General features: G+C 45.8%; 1 protein-coding gene across 1 annotated transcript in view; it reads right to left on the bottom strand.

The window, feature by feature from the left end:
* Positions 1 to 9821, bottom strand: part of LOC310836698 (uncharacterized protein) — a 44992-nt gene extending 35171 nt beyond the window's left edge. Inside the window, exon 1 of the mRNA XM_083722409.1 lies at positions 9723 to 9821. The gene's annotated coding sequence lies outside the window, so the exon portion shown is untranslated. The remainder of the gene's footprint in view (positions 1 to 9722) is intronic.
* Positions 9822 to 23590: the final 13769 nt, after the last annotated feature.

Raw genomic sequence — 23590 nt, 5'->3', positions numbered from 1 at the left:
AAAGCCCTAAATGTAGGGAGAGGTGGGCAGGTGTTCCGAATGCATGCGCTGAAAGAGGAAGCTCTGGGTCATGTGCATGGGCATAAATAGGTCCCTCAAACTGTCTGGACTGCGTCCCATTGGCCAGCTTGCACTCAGCTACGAGGGACCTACCAATCGGGTGTTGTGGCTGACCAATCATACCCACCCACAGCACAGGGTGTCGGTTTCCAGTTCTCACCGCAATACAGTGGTGCCTCGCAAGACGAAATTAATTCGTTCCGCAAGTCTTTTCGTCTTACGAGTTTTTCGTCTTGCGAAGCACGGCTTCCCATAGGAATGCATTAAAAATCAATTAATGCGTTCCTATAGAAACCGCCTTCAGACCAGGTCCGGGGACAGTCTGTCTCCCGACCTCTTCTGAAGGCCGGCGGGGGGCGAAAGTCTTTGCTTCCCCCCCCACCTGCCTTCCCGGGACAGCGGAGACTTCTCCGCTGTCCCGGAGCGATCTTAAAATGCTGGCGGGCGGCAGCGAATGATTCGCTGCCGTCCCCCAGCATTTTAAAAGCCCCCGGGACAGCGGAGACTTCCCGCTCTATCCCTGCGCTTCCCTGCTATCCCGGACTGCTTTTAAAATGCTGGCAGTGGGGAGCAAAGCCTTTCGGCCCCTGCCGGCCTTCCTGGACCTCTTCTGAAGGCCGGAGGGGGCGGGAAGGCTTTGCTCCCCACCGCTAGCATTTAAAAGAGGTCCCTGGAGATTTCCCTATGGGCTTTCTTCTTGCGAAGCAAGCCCATAGGGAAATTCATTTTGCGAAGTGCCTCCAAAACGGAAAACCCTTTCATCTAGCGGGTTTTTCGTCTTGCGAGGCGTTCGTCTTGCGGGGCACCACTGTATGTGCCCTCTTTAAGGGAGGACCCGATTTCTGTCACATTGTGTATCTGTGGAGAATGTGCAGGATGCTGAAATGTTTTATACAAGCTGACAGAGGTTTTAAGACTGCATTACACAAAGTGGTCATGGTGTAAGAGGTGCGTCTTCTGGTCGAGTCTGTCATGTGCAAAGCAGTCTCCAGGCTGCACACACCTTGTTTCTCTTAGTCAAAGCAGAGGGGATGAGGAATGAAGTGTGGGAAGGTGTATTGAAGAAGGAACCTACAGGAGTAGGTTCTGCTTTCCATAGAAGGTTATATCAGAAACACAGAATAAATGAAGGGATATCTTTCACAAATCAAAGCAGGATGTATGGGCCTGGGGTCTGCAAGGGCCTTGGACTATAAAAGGTCTGAACCTGTTTCTATCTGAAGGGCATCTATCTCTCTTAAGAGTGGAAAGAGAGGGAGAGAGGAAGTCATCATGAAGGTAGGGGAAAGGGTGAAGGTATTATGGAACGTTTGAGGTTTTGAGCAGCTATTCCTTTTTCTGCAAAGCTAGTTTCATGGGGTCTGTTATCAACCAAGTTGTGACAACTTGTCATCCATATAAAAGCTGTTAAGCTCCGTATGCAAGCCATAGAAGCCAACTCTTAGAGGCCATGGGGACTTCAGCCCCCACAATAAAAGATTAGAGGGGGCTGGGCCCCCACAATGTTGATTGGCATCCCCATTCAAATGGTGTGTGTGCCCTACTTCATGTGATCAGTTATGTGGAGTGGGGCTTACCTGGGCCCCCACAATATTTTATTTTATTGAAATTGGCACCCCTGATGCAAGTATTGCACCTTATCAATCACCTCAGAAGAGAGTATGGATGATTACAGGGGGGTCTTTTCCAACACAACTGCCTTGTCTTAATAAACAGAGTCTTGAACAGACTTTTACCTTAATCACAATGGGAAGGCTTGATTTTTATTCCACACACAGGAATCATTTTTAAAATAGTATTGCTATAACATGACATATGGAAGAACTGCATATTCCTGCGTTGGACTAGGTGATCCTCAGGGTCCCTTACAACTCTACAATTCTATGATGCTATGACATACTCAGCTCCCTGTCCTGGTCTTTAAACCCCCTTATGGTTTTGCCCCTGCTTTTCTCTCCATTCATACATCCCTGCATATAAGGATAGATGAATCTATTCATTTTGGTCTCTCTCTGTTCCTCATTTCTCCAGTCCTTTTTTTTAAAAAAAAGAATTCATCACCATTTTTGTGCGCACACCTCCTAGTATACTCATTTTTAATGCAATTTCTTCTAATATATATTTACAATTTCTCTTAATGATGCATTTTCATGTATTTTGAGTGGCTACCCATGAGCACCTGATCAGCCTCTTTGAGAACAGGATGCTGACCTAGATGGGCTTTTGGTCTCCTCCAACTCCAGGGCTTTTCCAGTGTGCTTCTGTTTGTATGCTTTCTTTCCTCTGGAGAGCTGCATCGCAAAATTTGGAGAGATGAGAACTTTGAAAGATAGCTACATTTCATTCTGCATGTTGGTTTGGAAAGGTAGATCCAATATGTGACCCAAATTGACCCTACAGCTGCATGTGATCTTTGTCCCTCCATTTTAATCACCCTCGCCTGACCAAATGTCTTCTTGAAATGACTCCACCCTTTACACTTTGTGCTCAGAGCCACCTCCCAGAACCCCTGCAAACTATTCCTCCTGACCTGGGAAGTCTCCAAATATTTTGGACAATAATTCCTATCAGCCTTCTGACCATTGACAGCACTGAGGAGGGCTGAGCTGCAGTTCAAAACATTTAAGAAGAGCCTGCTGGATCAATGGTCCATTTAGCCCAGTGGCCAACCAGATGCCTGTGGGAAAGCCGGAAGCAGGATTCGAGCACTCTGCTTTCCTGTGGCTTCTAGCAACTGGATTTCAAAACATTTAATACCTCCAACTGAGCATAGCCATCATAACTAGTAGTCAGTGATAGCCTTATTCTCCATGAATTTGTCAAATCTTCTTTTAAAGCTATCCAGGTTGATGGCCATCACTGCTTCCTGTGGGAGCAAGTTTCATAGTTTAACTATGCATTGTACTATCTTTTATCTGTCCTGTATTGGAATTTGGAGAACATAGGTTCAGGAGGTTGGGGTAAGCTGACATAAATGAGTGGAGTTGAAACAAATGTAGATTTTCCACCCCCCGTTTAGCCCATGTCATCTTTCCTCCCATTTTTCTCTTATCATCCCTGTGTTAAATTAGACAGGATGCTCAAATAAGGCATCTTTGGTTTCTATTTTGTTTTTCAAGACATTCTTATGATAACGAAAGAAAAAACAAGCCTACACAGCGTTTAGTGGTTCAGGTTTGGAAAAATGGTTGCATGGAACTCTTGTGACTATATGTTTTCAACAAGCCTGCTCAGTCACTGCCTTTTGTTTGAAGGTGTTTTTAACACTTTGCCACTCAAAGAAAATGATACCCGAAAGGAAGAACCCACCCCTTCTGTGAAAATGTGCATATCTCCTGTAGCTATTCGATCACTGTTTAATACAATCGCAGCCCTCAGAAAATTCAGTTTTGGATGGAAGCAACCATTTTGAATGTAAAAAAGCACTTTTTTAAAATTAACCCCCCCCCCCAAAAATGGCTTTCTTAGGGGGGGGAAATGGTAGCCATTCCAATTCTCTATCCTTTGTTTCATACTGCCCCCAAAATATACCTGAAACAAAACAGCTGATTTTGAGGTGGATGAAATATCTGAGTAATGGTCCTTGTCAATCTGATCCCATTTCATATCCCACCAGACTGCCATTAAGATTCTACCTCTTGCTGATGTGTCCACACAAAGTGAATGATGAGAAAGGATAAACTAGCCAAGCTAGATACAGCACCCTGAGCTTAAAGAAGTCGAGATCAGGATGCATGGAAGCAATGGAGCTGTCCCAATGGGTTGCCACCCACTTGCCAAGTTTTTAAAGGTGTGGTGAGCTTACTTGTGAGACTCTTGTGACTTGCAGGAATGTGGTGTGTGTGCATGCACACTGCATCTGGGAGGATGGGTCTGTTCCCAGTGGTGGAAGTGGTATCTAATCATGGCTGTGCCTTCTTCTGACTCTGGTTCTTCCATTCCCAGTCAATACCTTCCCTGGAGGCCACTGATTTTTTTTTCTCCTTTGGAGGGGATGGGAGAGGTAGGATTCCTTCCTCCCCATCCAGAGCTGCCAAATTCTGGAAAAGGGGAGTGCCTACCACCTCCAACCTCTGTTCCCTTTTCTCAACAACCCCATATCGTTCCATTCCATCCTCTTTCCCCCATTCCTGCTCTTGGGACTCATCACACAACAGAGCAATGCCAAGATACTAATCATTGAAGGAGTCTGGATTTCTGGTACAGAGCTGAATTCACAGACTGCTCAGGTGCAGACCCAGATTTACTGGGTGTGCCACTCCATCAGCAGCCTCTGCTCGTGTGAAGAAGACGCAGCACAGCAGCAAAGAAGGTGGTGTCCGCTGAGAAGGCCTGGTGGTGACTGACAACCCAGTTCACCAAAGCCATCTCAGCTCCCCCTGCTCTCATCATTGGTTCAAGTCAGGCCAGGGAGGATTATGAAATAGCATTACATGGCAGGCCTGAAAGCCAAAGTGTCTCATAACTGGATGTGTGATTTTTGGAATTGCGCCTCCGACGCTACAGCAAGTCACACACAAACGCTCCTTTCCTTCGAAGAGGCCAGGCCTGCTCTGACAGATGAGAAACCTAATCTTAGCAGTGGCCGCCCAGCCAGCACATGCCTCTCAAAGGTCACCCACTCAAGTCCAAGAACTTGTGTGTTGGAACTATCACCATGTGCAATAGATTTCTATGCTCCCCCCCTCCCTCCCTCTCTCTCTCTCTCTGCCTGTTTCTCTCACTCACTCTCACATACAGAGTTTTAAAACAGAGAACAAGTCTATGGCATTTATTCTTTACTAGAATTATTACTAGTAAGAATATAAAAGAGCCTGCTGGATCAGGCCAGTGACCCATCTAGTCCAGCATCCTGTTCTCACAGTGGCCAAACAGATGCCTGTGGGAAACTCACAAGCAGGACCAGAGCACAAGAGCATACAGTGATACCTCAGGTTACGAACTTAATTCGTTCTGGAGGTCCGTTCTTAACCTGAAACTGTTCTTAACCTGAGGTACCACTCAGGAGGCACTAATGGGGCCTCCTGCTGCTGCTGCACCGCCGGAGCACGATTTCTGTTCTTATCCTGAGGTAAAGTTCTTAAGCCAGGTACTATTTCTGGGTTAGCGGAGTCTGTAACCTGAAACGTCTGTAACCCGAGGTACCACTGTATTCTCTCTTCCAGAGGTTGCCAGTAAATGGTATTACAGTGATACCTCAGGTAAAGAACTTAATTCGTTCTGGAGGCCTGTTCTTAACCTGAAACTGAAGCACCACTTTAGCTAATGGGGCCTCCTGCTGCTGCTGCACCGCCACCGACCGCACGATTTGCGTTCTCATCCTGAAGCAAAGTTCTTAACCCGAGGTAATATTTCTGGGTTAGCGGAGTCTGTAACCTGAAGCGTATGTAACCTGAAGCGTATGTGACCTGAGGTACCACTGTATTCAGAAGCATTGCTGCCGCTGACCATGGTGACACAGCATAGTTATCATGGTTACTACCTTATTCTCTATGAATGTGTCCACTTCTTTCTTTGAAGCCGTCCTGTGGCAGTGAATTCCATAGTTTACCTATGCACTTTGTGAAAAGAAGTCCTTCCTTTTATCTGCTCAGAAGCTTCCAAAGTCCAACTTCATTGGATACCCATAAGTTCTAGTGTTTCCTACCAGTACCTTTTTCCCTGTGGGAGAAAAGCAAATGGGAGGGGTGATTTTGAGCAGGAAAAATGGACTGAAGGGGGAAACAACCTCCTTGGACTGAAATGGACTGAAGGGCTAAACAACCTCCTTCCCCAGCCATTCTCCCACGTAAATTTGTAGCCTGTTGCTGGGTTTTGGTTCAAAAAACCATTGCTAATACCACAGCCATTTCCTTACGTCCCATGAAGGGTGGAGATGAGGTCACGGTTGCTATCCCTCCTCCTAACTTCCATATGGTCAGCCAAAAGTCTGAATAGTTGTATGCCCGCAGCCAGAAAACATGCCTAGACATGATGTGTTAAGGTGCTTGGCTGAATGTGTGGGGATGTCACCTCAATAGGGACTTTCTGGTTTAGGCAGAAAATAGGGCTATGTTTGAAAATGGAGTTGTAACAATAAAAACTACCACTAGATGGAGCCCTTACATATAGCTGCTAATTAGCGGGGGGGGTCAGGCGAGGAGGCATTTACTCCCCCCCCCCCCCCCCGTAATTTTGTTGTTCAGCTTTCCCCCATTGATTGACATGTATAAAGCTGATATAGTGATATTATGGATTTGGTATTGGTTTCCATACCTATTTTAAACCTTAACTTTTTTCCACTTCGTTTAACAATGTTGTTGAAAGATCATAGTTAAATATAAAGTTACATTAAAACACTCAGTCATTATTCCATATTCCACTTTTACTAAAAAAGTAAAGAAAAGGCTCACTACATACTGATTTAGTTTGTCATATTTGTGAGTGGGAAGAAAAGGTATACAGTGGTACCTCAGATTAAGAACTTAATTCGTTCCGGAGGTCAGTTCATAACCTGAAACTGTTCTTAACCTGAAGCACCACTTTAGCTCATGGGGCCTCCCGCTGCCGCTGCACCGCCGGAGCACGATTTCTGTTCTCAACCTGAAAGTTCTTAACCCGAGGTAATATTTCTAGGTTAGCGGAGTCTGTAACATGAAGCATATGTAACCTGAAGCGTATGTAACCCAAGGTACCACTGTATTAAATCAGCATTTCCACTTTATCCTCCTTCAGTTGCTATTACGATACTTACAAATAAAAAATTTATTTCTGAAAAACTAACTGATTGTTGTTGCTGTTGTTAGCATTTCATGAATTTTATAATATACACTGCTATTTTTCTAGAACGAGAGGTGCCAGAACTTACCATGAATGCCTCCCTTGTTCTCTTAGAATGGCAATGGCACCCACCTGAGAGGTGCCGAGCTGAGTTCAGGAGAGTTCCACCTGAAAAAAAACCATGATTACATAGCGCCACCTGTTGCACATGAACAGGTTTGACAGCTCCCTGCCACAAGGTGTTGCATCTCAATCAGGATAGGGAACCTTTCTGATTCCACTGAGTCAGTTCCTTATCAAGATCTTCCTAGCAGGCCAAATTTGATGGGCAGGCAGGTCTACCCACCTGTCAGTCATCAATGTCACTGATATTACAAATGATGTCAGGCACTTTGGCTCGACCTCTCAGGCAACAAGGCACAGCTAAAAGGAAGTTGCTTTAAGAATCTAGACATAAGACACAGAGGGAACTCCAGAGGGAAGTGGAGGCAGGAGGAGTAATCAAGGGAAGTATATGCCATTGTCACAACTATATCATAGAATCATGGGACTGTAGAGTTGGAAGGTACCATGGGGGTCATCTAGTCCAACCCCCTGCAATGCAGGAATCTTTTGCCCAACGTGGTGCTTGAACCCATGACCCTGAGATTAAGAGTCTCATGTTCTACTGACTGACCCATCCATCATGAGCTATATGTTCTTCAACTTACTTACAGCAGGGCGGCTGGTCCAAATACCCAAGAATCCTGGGAGCAGCAGTTGGTTATGGGTGCTGAGAATTTTCAGGAACCTCCTATCCCAGAGCGACAGTTCCCAGAGTTTCCTGTGAAGAGGGATTGGTTTTTAAACCACTCTGAGAACTGTAGCTCTGGAAGGGTAATGAGGGTCTCCTAATAAATCTTGGTACCCTTAACAAACTACTGCTCCCAGGATTCTTTTGGGGGGAGCCATGACTATTTAAAGTGATATCACAGTGCTTTAAACATATGGTATGGATGTGGCCTGTGGGATGTGGGTGGCACTGTGGGTTAAACCACAGAGCCTAGGACTTGCCAATCGGAAGGTTGGTGGTTCGAATCCCCGTGATGGGGTGAGCTCCCATTGCTCAGTCCCTGCTCCTGCCAACCTAGCAGTTCGAAAGCAGGTCAAAGTGCAAGTAGATAAATAGGTACTGCTCCAGCGGGAAGGTAAACGGCGTTTCCGTGTGCTGCTCTGGTTCGCCAGAAGTGGCTTAGTCATGCCAGCCACATGACCCGGAAGTTGTATGCCGGCTCCCTCGGTCAATAAAGCGAGATGAGTGCCGCAACCCCAGAGTCGGTTACGACTGGACCTAATGGTCCGGGGTCCCTTTACCTTTACCTATGGATGTGGCCAGAGACAGTAAAGGCTGAGTACCTCCACCGGCATCAGTGATGGACTTTCGGCTGCACCCTATACAATGCCTAAACTCTGTGCCCCACCCTTTGCCTTCTATTGTTCGTCACTGTTGCAGCACCCTCTTTGGTGCTCTCTTGGCCTGGTGCCCATTGCAGGAGACCCAGTCTTTGCTCCCTAAAATCTGCCTCTGCCGACATGCTGTCTCTGACAGATTCCCCACTACCACCAAGAAGGGAATGCAGTCCTTGCCATAAAGAAAGGTCTTTCCACTCCCCTGCAGCAAGCAGGATATGGAGCCTGGACTAGATGATCTTCCCAAAGGCTTCATAGAAAAAAAGTGGGTTTTGAGGAAGGACTTGAAGGAAGGATGAGAGCTGGTCTTGCAGCAGGCTTCTGGAAGGCAGAGGAAGCAGGACAGCAAATGCAGAGAAATATTTGGCAAGAGCAGGGCTCCTCATACTTTTGGCGGGGGGTGGAACTAGATGAACAAAGATCACAGGAAGGGATGCTTCGGGATATGAGTGGAGAGATAAGGAGGCAAGTCCGTGGAGGCTTTCAGGATAAGGATGTCTGGACCTGTGGCGTTCCAGATGTTGCTGGAATGCATCTCCCTCGGTCACTCTGACCACTGGCCTTGTTGGCCAGGGCTGCTGGGAGGATATGTCCAGCAAAATCCTCACATCTCCTCTGCCCCAGTTGATCCTGTTTCTCATTTTATCATGGAGTGAGTTTGCTAGATTGAATCATCTCTACAGTTAGTTGGCTTCACTGAAATCACAAGAGAGCTGGATCTTAACGGCTTCCCACCGGTGCAAAGGTGCAAATGCTGTGTTATCATTTATGCATTTACATATGCTAATTTCCAGCTGCAAAGCTCAATCTGCTTGAAAACAGGCCAGTTGATAGAGGTGTCTATGCCATTCGAGAACTGAAAGCCATCAATAATGCGGCTTCACAATCTGCAGGGAACGAACGAATGAGTCTTAACTGACTGGAATTACAGAAAACAGGAGGGAAAGTTGGTGCCAACAACAACAGAAAAACTAGATAGCTGAAGCAGCAACAGCAGTTGTTCTTAAACCTTAGCAAAGTTATTATTTCTTCTCTTCTGAACAGAAATTCCTTTCTAGAATAATTTTACTTTCACGCCAAGGTAATAATAGTGTCCAAAATAGTTCTTATTTTCATTTTAAGACTCACCAAACCATGCTGGAAAGTGCATGGCTTAAAAACTCACAAATCTCTGTGTGATAATACAGAATTGCCCAGAAACTGAGCCCACCAGAATTTCCTAGTCACAACCTTCTGGTTGTTTGTTAGAGTATTGGACTAGGACCTAGAAGACCAGGGTTCTAATCACCACTTGGCCATGGAGCCCCTTGGGACCGTCAATGCCTCTCAGCCTAACATACCTCACAGGCTTGTTGTGGGGATTAACTAAGGAAAGGGGAAGAATAATTTACACCACCTTGAGGAACTTGGAGAAAAAAGGTGGATTATAAATTAAATAAATAAGAGCAGCCTACCTGCGGGACACTAGTACAGCATCTTCATGAGACTCAGTGAGTCAGTTTTGATGACAGCTTTGTGGTGGGCAATGATAGGTTAACTTTCCAAATTAATACCTTACTGCCCAGATCCCGCCCTTTAAGGGGGGGGGGGGAGGAAGGCTAACAGCAGAGGACTCTACATCCGTGGAGACTGCACTGCTCTTCCGCTCTTCTAAAGAAAGCTGGACTTTCTGTGCCTTGAGAAAAGACAGAAGAACCACAGAAAAATACAGGATGACCACAGTTGGCTGAGGGCATCATATGCTCTGTAAGAAGCAAGCGAACAAAATATGGCAATTCCACCCTAAAATGCCTTGCATGGAGTGATGCACTCTCACTGAGCAATACAGGCACAATGCATTGATTCCTTAAACATCTGGGGAAATGGGTGAGTATCCCACACTGGAAACCAGCTGAGAGAGGCTTACAATCTTCATTCTGCAGTCACCAACTGCCCTTAGCTCTGTCTGCTGTTCCAAGAGGCACATGACCCCTGGGATCCATTCAAGAATTTAAGGCTCAGGAGTTTGGGAAGCCCTAAGTCAAAGACAGCTTGATTGTTCAACACAGTAACAAAACATGCTCCTGAAGCACCAGTGGGAGCTTAGCTTCTGTGACTAATAGCATACTAGGGGGCCCAATTTTGGTCAGACCATGGCAGAAAAACAGAGGTTTACCTGCCCCACTTTGCATCCCAAAGTCCTGTCAAAAATCACACCCACCTAACAATCATTAAGAATAAAGCAACAGCCACCTCAGCGCATCAAGTGACTAAGGGCATTTCCAGGTGACTGTTTATTGAGCATTCATTCTGATTTGTTTGCAGGGAGATTTGACCATATTGGCTATTTAGTGAGCACCCATTCCCATTCGTTTTTGGAGAGGTTAGGGTGTTGCATCAAAGTAAGTGTCGTCCCACACTTCCCAGTCCACTGCAAAACTCTGATCTTTTGGGGGACTTCCAGTGAGGCAAGATGGCGAGCGCCATGGCCACGCTGAACTTCTAGGGTCCACCAGCATGAACCATCAACAGCATGTGATTCAATATAGCTACTTTAATCCAACAACTCCTCCCTCACACATGAACAAACAAATCCCCACTGCAGCCAACCAAAGACAATCAACAACACCTTAGGCCACCCCAACCCCTCTCACCACCAAGGAAACATAACAAGTGAACAGGAAGAGAACCTACCCAAGTAACGCTGACTGAAAACCCCCACATATACACTAAGTAAAAAAACATAAGCTTTACCACCCCATCCCCTCTCTCTCTTTTCTTCCCAACCCTCAACAGTGGTACCTCGGTTACATACGCTTCACATTACATATGCTTCAGGTTACAGACTCCGCTAACCCAGAAATAGTACCTCGGGTTAAGAACTTTGCTTCAGGATGAGAACAGAAATCGTGCAGTGGCTGTGGGAGGCCCCATTAGCTAAAGTGGTACCTCAGGTTAAGAACAGTTTCAGGTTAAGAACGGACCTCCAGAATGAATTAAGTTCTTAACCCAAGGTACCATTGTACTGCATATAACACCAATGTCTCATGACAAATGTAACCAATCTGTAGAAAATGCAACCTGAAGAAAGAGACAATGCATATGCTTTTGTAAACAAATCCCACCTGAAGATAGTGACAGTCTGGAAATGCCCTCATTTAGTCTTACAATCTTGGGGGACCCATTTCATGTGACACAAGTCTTAATTGCCTTTTTTCTGGACTAAAAAGTCCCATGTGCTACAACCTTTCCTCACAGGGGAGTCACTCCATCCTCTGGATTATTTGGGTTGTCCTTTTCTGAACCTTTTCCAACTCTACTGTATCGTTTTTGAGGTGAGGCAGTACACAGTACTCCAAACACACTGGTGTGTAGTAGAATGGGTTTCCCACTTCAGGTGCCAAAATATATTGGACAGGTCTGCCCCTGTGGAGAAAAGGTACAGTTACAAACCCTTCTTTCTACAGCACATAATACAGTACTCCTGAATTGCTTGACATGCGTGAACTATAAAGATGGGCCCATTTGAAGCATGAGACAACAGATACAGTGCATTTCCTTCCTATCTACCCACACCCACACACCCTGATCCCATAGAATGAATGCTCCAGTTATAGCTAAAGTTAATTGACCAGAAACCAGGCAAGCCAAGATGTGAGGCTGTGTTGTTTATCATGCCGGGAAATAATCAAAGCAGGGAAAGGGGCTGCTCTGACAGCGCCCACCTTGTAACAGACGTTGCTTTGGTGGAGGATGGTGGCAGGAGGTGAAACATTCCCTTCCTGTGCCTTTGGCAGGTGGATGTTAAATCTGAGCACAATGGGAGAGGCACCTGTTGGGAGCTGAAAGCCCCCTTGAGGGTTTGGCACTAATTGTCCTTTCACAGCTGGGAAGATTATATGTAATTTGAGCACTCTGTGCTGGAGCTCTTGCCGCAGCCCCTGAGAAGCATTTTAAGGAGGCAGGGGGTTGCCTCCCCCACCCCCAGGTAGCACCACAATATGATCTTTCATGAAGTTTTCATTTCATCTTGCCCTGCTGTGGCCTGCTTTCTGGAAGTGGGGCCATGAAAGGGGGAAGGAAAGAGGGAAACATTGCAAGAGGGAAACTTATTCCCCACTCCACCCCACAGGATAACATAATCTTGAATAAATTGCACAAGTGTCCTCCCTCCTCTCACCCCATTTGAATTTGCTTTGGGAGAAAGAACTTTGGGGAAACCTTGAATGGAACTTTACAGGCAATGCACAATATGGTTTTCAGATCCTTGCAAATATGGATGAGATGATTTTCCCAACTCTGCTCCTTTTCTTCATGATCCCTCTGGCTCATTCTGACTCGCATTTGACTTTGCATTGGGCTGAGATAAAACACCCCTCCCTCCTCAGTCCATTGCTGCACTCAGGAGCCAGCAAATAGTTCCAGCAGAGGAGGGGATTTCAGCAATTTTGGGGAGAAGTGGGCAACATTTCTCAAAAGGTTCAAGAGGGCTTATTGGTGGTAGCAACATTTGTAGTTCATTTTTGCCATTTCACAGCTGCTGCCTGTTTGTGGGGAGGGGGTACTATAGGGGGGAAGTCCCTTCCACTGGCAGCCATGGTTCCCCCCAGAATGAGATGAACACTTGGGAATAGGGGGTCATCACAAGGCAGCCAAAGGGAATACAGTGGTACCTTGGGTTACATGCGTTTCAGGTTACAGACTCCGCTAACCCAGAAATAGTGCTTCAGGTTAAGAACTTTGCTTCAGGATAAGAACAGAAATCAGGCTCCAGCAGCGCGAGGCCGCATTAGCTAAAGTGGTGCTTCAGGTTAAGAACAGTTTCAGGTTAAGAACGGACCTCCGGAACGAATTAAGTACTTAACCTGAGGTACAACTGTAGTTCTTTTGCTGCCACTGTCAATGGCAAAAGGGGGAGAGTAAAAAACAAAAGCCCTGTGTCTGTCGCCACAGCTGCCACTAGCAGTAAAAGTCTCTGCCCCACTTGGCCCTAATTGGTTTTGCAAATCTGATTATTTGTTGCATGAAGACGAAAGCTTGGACAGATTTGGGGAATGCCCAGTGAAAGCTCTGGAAACCAGGTGATGCTGAAGGGGAGGACGGGTGGGTGGGGGTCGAACTGGAATTATTTAGAGTGGGGCTACAACCCCTCCGTATTTAGCCAAAGCAGATTATTGTTGTGTCTCTCTAAGACTAAGTAGACAAGAGTTTTAGCCTGGTGACGAATTCAGAATGTCCCCGTGTCGCAGAAAGAATGTATTCAAGCAAACCTGTGGATTGTAGGCTGTGTATAAGTGACCTGACGATTGTCGGGTTTTACTGGAGGTGTTCAATAAGACAAAGCAATGGTGGGGGGGGGGGGGAGAAATGTTGCTGCCTCCGCTGGCTAACTGGAGAAATGACCCCCCCCCCTCCACTAAGCATGAGAATGGCATAAGGCTCAGTGAGTGAGTTGGTGGTAATTCTTACTCTTCACACGGTCTAAAACCTTTTGGAGTGTGTGAGTGAACTTTGCTGCTAGTGTTAATTTATATTAAGGATGTACTTTTGCTATCAGAGGTTACAGAACTCACCTCCATGCCCTCTTTAGTTTCACATATTTGAAACTAACCAGAGCCGAAAGCCAATCTATCTAGAAAAGATTTTCCTGTTAACTTTTCTTTTCTTTTCTTTTCTTTTCTTTTCTTTTCTTTTCTTTTCTTTTCTTTTCTTTTCTTTTCTTTTCTTTTCTTTCATTCTTTCTTTCTTCTGCACCTTTTCTGATTCTCTTCCTCCTCCCTTGATTTTTCATCTTAGTCTCAGCAGGGGGCAAAATCCACATCAGTGCCCCAAAACCTAATTAGGCTTTCACACCAATTAAGCTTATTGACACCAGATTTGATACATTCCTTCAGGATGACGGCAAAGGGTTTCTTAATGCAAACAACCCCCTTAAACTAGGTGCTTAGAGAAAACAATTCTCAGAAAGAGAGAGAGAAAGAAATTAAGGTTAACAAGCAGCTAAAATGTGTGAGGAGAAATGCTGATCCCAAAGGTCCCTTCTGAAGAGAGTCAAACCATTAGCAGAACAAGGCTTTAAAAATACTCTGCAGTTCGTTTTTGTAAAGTTTTGTTGAGATTGTTTGTGAAACAGTGTAACTGATGAGACAGGATGAGACAGGACTTGCCCTTCCACTCCTGCTCCAGCCCCTTTCCCTCAACCCACCAATCTGTTCAAGATGGTCTTCAACCCCCTGAAGCAGTGTTGTTGTTTTTTTGGTGGGGGGGGGAGGACTGCAGGGGCTGCTGAGAGGGAGGAAGGGGAAGCCCCATTTGCACAAACGGAAGTTTGTTGCACAGATGAGCAGCTGATGAGCAGCTACAGTTGCGTATTGCTCTATATAAATCGGAACATAAGAGCATAAAAAGAGCCATTTGGGGTAACAGAGCCCAGCATCCTGATATCACAGTGGCCAAACAGATCTCCCTGTGAGAACCCTGCAAGAAGGATCTGAACACAAGATGCACAGAAAAAGAAAATCCAAAGAAATGAAGAATATATACAGACAGCAATATAGAAAGCCAGTGACACCTTATTTTTATGATTCCAGGTTGTTTAAAACTTTTCATGTTGTAACCCATTCTAGGATCTTAGGGTGAAGGATGGGTGGTAGTAGTAGTAGTGGTAGTAAAGGTAAAGGGACCCCTGACCATTAGGTCCAGTCGTGGCCAACTCTGGGGTTGCAGTGCTCATCTCGCTTTATTGGTCGAGGGAGCCGGCATACAGCTGGCCAGCATGACTAAGCCGCTTCTGGTGAAACCAGAGCAGCGCATGAAAATGCCGTTTACCTTCTCACTGGAGCGGTACCTATTTATCTACTTGCACTTTGACGTGCTTTCGAACTGCTAGGTTGGCAGGAGCAGGGACCGAGCAATGGGAGCTCACCCCGTTGCGGGGATTTGAACCACCGACTTTCTGATCAGCAAGCCCAAAAGGCTCAGTGGTTTCGACCACAGCACCACCCACGTATCCAGTTGACCCGACTGTTCTTGCTTGATTCACTTGGTGCATGTTCTTTCACATATTTACTTGGGGAGGGGGGCGGTCAATCCTCCTGGAAGATGTATTTATTTTACAATGCATTACGCCTTGAAAACAACAATGAATCTAGTAGCACCTTAAATCCTCCTAGAAAACCTCTTAAGGACAAACTTTTGTGGATTCTTCTTATGTGAGGTGGGAATACTGCATGTCGTCCAGAGAAAAGACTGAGGCTCTGGACCCTTTGAGATGCTAGCCTTTGAACATTATTTTGCTGCCCTGGTTAGCATGTGCGCCTAATTCTATGTACTCTAGTCCACAAATGTTTGTGTCACCTTACCCCACAAATACTCACTTGACTCACTGGAACTGGAACTACATAATACCCATTCTGCATCTGTAAGAAATTAATCCTTTAGCATGACAGCACCTACATTGTGGCACTCCTTGTCTATTGACAGCAGGCAGGCGCCTTCACTGTACAGTGAACGCTTGGGTTGCAAACGTGATCCATGCAGGAAACATGTTTGCACCCACAGTGTTCGCAACCTGCAACACCGCGTCTGCACACACGTCGGTTGCGATTCAGTGTTTCTGGCGACCGCCAAAACCTAGAAGTAACCTGTTCTGGTACTTCCGGTTTTCAGCGCATCTGTAACCTGAAAAAACGCAACCTGAAGCGTCTGTAACCCAAGGTATGACTGTACTATTTTCAGTGCCTGCTAAAAATAAATAAATAAATAAGACAAGTCTACCCAGACATCTAGACAACCCTGTGAGGTTAATTAAGCTAAGAGCCAGTATGGTGTAATGCTGAGAGTAAAGGACTAGGGGCTTGGGTTCAAATCTCCACTTGGCCACATTAGCTCACTGGCTGACCTTGGCCAGTCACTGTCTCTCAGCCTGGATGCTTAGAATGAGAAACAACCCTTGAGGGTTTGTTGCAAAGATAAAAAGAGGAGTGAGGAAAGGTGTACACCTTTAGTTGCCACCTAGGAACAGTCATTCCATCAAACTGCTTCAGTGGGAGAGCTGGGAAGCAGGGCTCCCTCCATTGGCTCTGTTGTGGCAGATGAGCGCCATCGGACCTCCTCTCACCTCAGCTGGCACCTGGGGGGCAGCCGTTCCCTCAGGCTGCCTCAGTGGCAGAAACAGGAAGCAGGAGGCTCGTTCTTGGCGGGTTTACTGAGAGACCAGCTAAACCAGGCATCTCCTGGCCCTCAGCTGTGCTAGCTGGGCATTCTGTGGGTCTGAATTTTATTTTTTCCTCTTCCCTCCCTGTCACCTTTCCCTTGTGAGTCTCTTTAAAAAAAAAGGTTGTAAGCCTGCAGACAGGGACTGTCTTGTTTTAATTGATTGTAAGTGAGCCACTCTGGGAAGCTTTTTGGCTGAAGAGTAGGGTACAAATGATCTAAATGAATAAATAATCCCTAGTTTAGCCACTAGTGTCACACAGACACTCTTTCTAATATTCAGCTTTGTGTCTCTCTCCGATACACACTCATGGTGAATATAGATTAATGTAGAAAGGATATTCCTCAGTTTATTTTCACCTCCCTGGCACATGATCTGCGTTCAGCATCTCTTCCACGAGACTAGCAAGAGAGAAACTGGCTCCTGTAATACATTTTCCAAAAGATCACATCCCCAAATCCCAATATCGCATCTTGTGAGGTAACTGATATAATACAAAACCATTTTTTCCGTCCATAAAGACATCAACACCCCTTCCTGCCAAAACATCGACCTTCTCAACAGAGGAATGTTTAATGATGCATGCTTGTAATTGAATACCCAAGATCCATGGAATAAAGCTGTAATGTTTTTTAAGTCTTATCGAGGGAAAATGATAGTAAGTCTGATGGGGAAACACCAGCTGCTTCACTCATAAACAACAATATGAAGCTAACAGCCCACAAGGGGAAGTAAGAGGGCTTAGAGCTGCTTCTCCACTTCAGGGTGATTTTCAGGGGGGAAGGTGGTGATTTGAGTCATTTTCTAACCTACCAAAATGGCCCATATGAAATGAAAGCATATGTCACTTTCGAGCCACTGGTCAAGCACATCTCACCAGCTATAAATTAATAGACAGCAAAATCAGGAAGTTTGCTGAGACCCCAGTACTGTTTCCACTTGGTGGGTGACACTGTATACACACCCTCCAACATGCTGCGGACCAAATCTAGGACACTGTCTTCTGGATCCAAAATCCCACATGAGTCAATGGAACCTGCATGAGATAGTGGGCCTAAAAGGGGGCTTTTTTGGACACAGCAATCCCCCCCAAAACATGCATTTTTGTTTGCCATGTGAGATCACAGACTTGAAAAAAATGCTTTTTTCAGGGGAGATCTTATGAGATAGCAAGGTACCCAAAATGGCTGCCATGCTCTCACTGGGGCAAAAACAGAATGTCCCTGTTTTTCCAGGGCAGTTGACAGGTATGTGTGTACACCCAATATGATTTCATGGTTTGGCCTTCAAGAAACTGTGGAATTCTAGTAATTTACAGTCCCTAGTTCGGGGGCGGGGCTCTAATGCTGTGTCCACAGAGATGCACCCCTAAACGGGAGCCCCAGATTCTAAAAAAGAGGGAAAGTAAGAAGTTTCTAGAAAGAAAGTTATGAGGCAAAATGTGCAGGTGTCCTTCTAAGTGATTTCTGAAACATGCCAGGCTGACTGCTCCTGACTGCCAATATCTTTAGCTAGTGAGTGAACTCAGAGCCACAATTAATAAGTGAGTTGTTTAGACACCAGGCAATAGAAATCCCTGGGGTCCTAAATAGCTGCTGTTTTCCCCTCCCCGTTAGTGCACTTTTCCTGCTTCAGACTCATTTTCTAATGGCCATTGGAATCTCTGTGGTTTGCGCTTCCTTTTTCCCTAGCATCCGGAAACTTTTTTCCGGTGGGTTCATCTGAGACCAGGTATTCCCTAGAATAGGTAAAGGTAAAGGTACCCCTGCCCGTACGGGCCAGTCTTGACAGACTCTGGGGTTGTGCGCCCATCTCACTCAAGAGGCCAGGGGCCAGCGCTGTCCGGAGACACTTCCGGGTCACGTGGCCAGCGTGACAAAGCTGCATCTGGCGAGCCAGAGCCGCACACGGAAACGCCGTTTACCTTCCCGCTGGTAAGCGGTCCCTATTTATCTACTTGCACCCAGAGGTGCTTTCGAACTGCTAGGTTGGCAGGCGCTGGGACCGAGCAGCGGGAGCGCACCCCGCCGCAGGGATTCGAACCGCCGACCTTTCGATCGGCAAGTCCTAGGCGCTGAGGCTTTAACCCACAGCGCCACCTGCGTCCCATTCCCTAGAATACTACTACACAATAAGTGTATGTTAAGTGTTAATTTTTTTAAAATAAAAAATAAAAACCCTTCTGTCAGAGTTGCCTCCAGGTCCCAGCTCACAGAGGACCAACGCTAGTCAGTAATAACGTATAAAAGTCTTTATTGAAGATTAGTTTCCATTTCCAAACCGCAGCGTGCAACTCTACGTCTTAGAACCTAGACCGGCGAAGCTCCATCTGAGTCTCCGCCTCCTAGACACCAGTTTAAGACTCTAGCCTTACTCCACCTCTTCCGTTGTTCTTTCCTCCTCTGGGTCCTTCTGCCCCCTGGGGTTTCCTCCTTTCTGGACTCTTCTGACGCTGACCCCCCTGAGTCTTGCCCCTCCTTCCGGCGGGCTTTAGGACCTGGCTCCCTATCCGGGCTACCTGCTGTGCCGCTCGCCTGTACATTTGAACTTGGCGCGCGCGCCCAGCCGGTAACTTTCCTCTTGACCGTTTCCTCGCTCTCCGATGGAGGCGTGGTCAATCCTGACTCATCTCCTCTCGCTGGTGGTGAAAACACTGGTCCCGATGCCTGGGACTCCTCCCCCCCCCACTGCGCTCTGGTGGGGAAGCTGGTCCTGATTTCCAACTGCTGCTCTGGGAGTCCCCGCTGGCCCCTTCCTTCTGGGGTTTCCCCCTTGGCACCCCCCTTGCCCTGGCCATCGGCGCTCCCTTCTGTGAATCTTCCGATTCGCTGGAGAGGCTCATGGAATCCCTCTGATCACTGTCACCGCCTACGCTCCCCTCGGATTCCTCCCCCTCGCTCTCCATTTCCTCCCTCTCCTGTGCCTCCGCTCCTGAGCCCCTGACACCTTCCCAAAAGGGAAAACTGCAAACAAGCTTAGGAATGTCTTTTGCTATGCAGAGCCTTCAGCTAGGCACTCATATTAGAATTAATTACAGTGGTACCTCGGGTTAAGTACTTAATTCGTTCCGGAGGTCCGTACTTAACCTGAAACTGTTCTTAACCTGAAGCACCACTTTAGCTAATGGGGCCTCCTACTGCTGCCGCGCCGCCGGAGCCCGATTTCTGTTCTCATCCTGAAGCAAAGTTCTTAACCTGAAGCACTATTTCTGGGTTAGCGGAGTCTGTAACCTGAAGCGTATGTAACCCAAGGTACCACTGTATACAGTTATCTTATAGCACACCAGCCAAGTGCCCCAGAAAACAACACATGTCATTCTGTTATTTCACGCAAAATTATGGCAGCCATTTGGGGTGCCATGATCTTGTACACTCTCACACTGGACTCTCAGCCCGAAAAAACCACGCTTTTTTGGGGGGGCTGCGATTTCGCAGCACAAGATCTCAGCTCAAAAAAGCACTTTTTCAGGGCGAGAGCAAGGTGTGGATCATGTGATTCACCCAGGAGCATGTCCTAGAAGACACACATCCCAGTTTTGGGTCTCCAAAAGTTGGACAGTACATTATAGTACATGTCTACTCAGAAGTCTCTTTGTGTTCAATGGGGGTCTAAGGCTTGAATCCTTGCTCTGCCTTGAAGCTCACTGGCATTGGAGACCAGTCACTGCCTCTCAACCTAACCTACCTTACAGGGTTGTGGGGATTAAATGAGGAGGGGAAGCTACATATGTCACCTTGAGAAGATATGTTCCTTGGAGAAGATGGTGGGATATAAATGCATGAAATAAATTAAAACAAATAAGGCAAAAGTGGAAGCATATAAGTCTTGTCAGATGTCTATCAATGGCTACTTGCCACAATAACCATATACTACCTCTAATGTCAAGAGAAAGTATGCATCTAAATACCAATTGCTTGGAATCACTAGTTGAAAGAGGGCTTTTGTGCTCAGGTTCTGCTTGCAGGTTTCTCAGTGGAGCATCTATGAGAACAGGATGCCAGACTAGGTTGGCCTTTGGCCTGATTCTTAAGTCAAACAGAAACAGAGCAGAGACACACTGAAATAGAAAAGGGAGATCCTTAAAGTTGCCTGAGCATATGAACAACTTAGAGCCTATTTGTACTAAGCCTTTAGCTAGAGTTCCAATGAAACAGCTACTTAGAAAGAACATGTGTCTTTAAGGAGAGGCCTCAAAACTTGCATTCATTTCCCCCCAGATTCTGCAGGTCTGTTTTTTGGTTTATTTCACTATGCCTATCATGCAGACGTGCCACTTACCCAAACAGGGAATTTTGAGTCTGCATAGGCAAGGGAGGGCACAACCATTTCCCACACTGATCGATCTGCCCTTTGCATTCTTGTCAAATGATTACTTCGTGTCATGCAGTTTTCAAAGAACATCTGGCCTTCAACTTACCCTCCTCTCTCAACCCCCACCCGGTTGTTGCCTATTTTTCCTCTTATTCGTCATGAAAAAGAAATCCTAAATCCCATCATGACAGGACCACACCAGGTGCCTGATATAACTTCAAGACATTGCTTTGCAAAACACTCCATTGCTTATTTTTGACTCATTAATTTCCCTCCCAGAAGCAGAACTGAGCTTTTATTTCCTCAATTCCTCATTCACGCAATCATATTTTCTTCTTTTAAAAAACACAAAACTGTAGAATTTAGTATTATTTCTTTTCAGGGTGGGAAACCCAGCTGGTGGCAAAGGAAATTGGTCTTCTCCTTCCCAGGGCTGTGTATTTCTTACAATAATTTATTTACTTCACAAAATTTATACACCACTTGAGTATAAAGAAAAAGACCCCTCAAAGCGGTTTACAAAACAGATGTCAAAAAAACGCACCCAAGAACAATAATTTAAGATATTTGAAAAGTTCAAATAACAATAGTCTAAGAACAGATTAAAACTCACATGAACTTTCTAAGCGTCATCTGGGCAGGCTTTTCTAAACAAGAATCTTTTTAGCAGGCACCAAAAAGAGTACAGTGAAGGCGCCCACCTGATATTAAAAGGTAGGGAGTTCCAAAGTGTAGGTGTTGCCACAGCTGTGGCACCTCTAACAGCTCCAGTTCTGGGTAAGGCAAACATTTCTTACAGGGACATGAAACCTTCATGCCTGGGTATTACCAGAAGAACTGCAATGTGCTGAAGGTGGTGTTTTTTCCCCTAAAAAAAAATGTTTAGGGGTGCTCTCATTTTGATTCAAGAAAATCACCATTTTATAGTTCTAATGGGGAAAGATAAATACAGTAAATTGACAAAAGTATGAAGATTCACAAAATGTTTAGTGATATGTGTAAACCCCCCCCCCCCAAAAAAGCATGGGCTGAGGGCTGGGGTGGTCTCAAATCAGGATGCCCAGCAGGCAGGCACCTTTCTTCCTGCATCATTGCTTCCCTGTTTCCACTGTGAGCCCAGCAGAATGAGGGGTTGTCCACACTTTTGTTTGTCCCATGCCTAGAAAGCATGGGTTTTCTGCTTGTTCCATGCTTTCTAGGCAAGAGTCCAAGTGGTTATTCATTTGTCCCACCACTTTCTCTGGTGGAAAACACCTCTGCTTAATGATGAATGAGAGCAAACATAGACAGCAGGTTTTCCCCCAGGGAAAGCAGCAGAACAAGCGGACTTCAGAGACTTCAAAGTGGTTTACATGGCTCTCCCCCTGCCTGTTTTATCCTCAAAACTTCTCTGTGAGGTAGGTTTGGCTGACAGACGATGACTGGCCCAGCATCATGGCTGAGTGGGAATTTGAACTCTGTCCTCTTAAGTTGCAGTACAACTCTCTAACCACTACACCACAAGGGCTCTTAGGTTACCCTGGAGCAGACCCAGCTGCTAGCCTGGGTCAGTGAAGTGTGCATTCAGCACCTGTTTGGGTGCATGATCCCAGAGTCTATTTGCACTTGGGCAACAGGGTCATGTTTGCTGAACATATGCCTCTTATGTTATCTATCCAACCCAGTACTGTCCACTCTGACTGGCAGCAGCTCTCCTTTAGACTGAAAATACTGGGATTTCACTTAGGCCCTCTTCTGCATTCAGAGCATGAACTCTGCCATTGAGTTTATACTCTCTTCCCTCCACCTGAAAGTTCAGTGCTTTTCTAGACTTGAGTGTGTACGTCTCCATCTTTGAAATCCCTCTGTATGAATTAACACTTGCTTTCTTGTTGCGATGTAAATGGAATTCTCCCTCCTACCTAGAATTTTATTTCCTGTATGTGACTGTTGTCCCCCCCACCCCGCCACCCATGGGAACACTGGGAGTACTGATCCTTGGTACCTGCTATTGCAGCCAAAGAAAAAATCTTCAAAAAATGAATCCCCCAACATGAAATGAAAGCCACCAAGTTTCCTGTAGGTTCACAAAATTTTAAGGGCAACAAGATTATAAGAGTAGTACAAATTCAAAAGACAGCAAAACTAGTAAGTGCAAGGCAGATCTACCACCGCTCCATGAATAATGAATGTAAATTTTATTCGCTTGCTTGTGAGATAACAGTTTGTGGGTGAGGGAAGTCGGGGCACATGTGATCAGCTCACCTTGGTGCTTGCTGTTGCCCTACCACACTGTCATTTGGGCATCAGCTATCATATATGCTTGCTGAACACTTTGTTTTATTTAATAAATGCTTTATAAAAAAAATTGAGAAATCAACAAACAAATTTAACTAAATACAACTTAACAGTTATTACATCAATACTGAAAACAGCTCCAGTGAGTTCCAAAGGAGCCTTCAGACATATACCATAGCAAATCGACTATAAGCCTCTACAAAGATTTTCATGCAGTTGCAGTGGTCTTCAAGTTTTGTCGTCCCTGTGTATATATAGGACTAAAAGTTGCCAGACTGCATAGAACAATAATGGGTCCAACTTCCCTTGGGCAGCATGCAGGTGACCAGTCCATTTTTCTGCTAACCCACAGTCTATGGAATAGTTTGCAGGACAGAAAAGACAAACCAAATGCAGTTCTTCGGGATCAGGAAACCAAATGAATCTGAAAATGCCACAGTGTCTACAAATTCTCACTTGAACTTTATCCTAGTACACGGTCTAATTTTGTGAACACCTATGATGATCATGTGCAGCAAATTTTGGTGGAATAAATTCAAC

Source organism: Podarcis gaigeae (genome assembly GCF_964106915.1).
Source record: "Podarcis gaigeae genome assembly, chromosome: Z".
In the NCBI taxonomy this organism is placed as follows: Eukaryota; Metazoa; Chordata; class Lepidosauria; order Squamata; family Lacertidae; genus Podarcis; species Podarcis gaigeae.
Note: the sequence above shows the minus strand (reverse complement) of the source record. Positions and strands in the feature narration are given on the sequence as shown.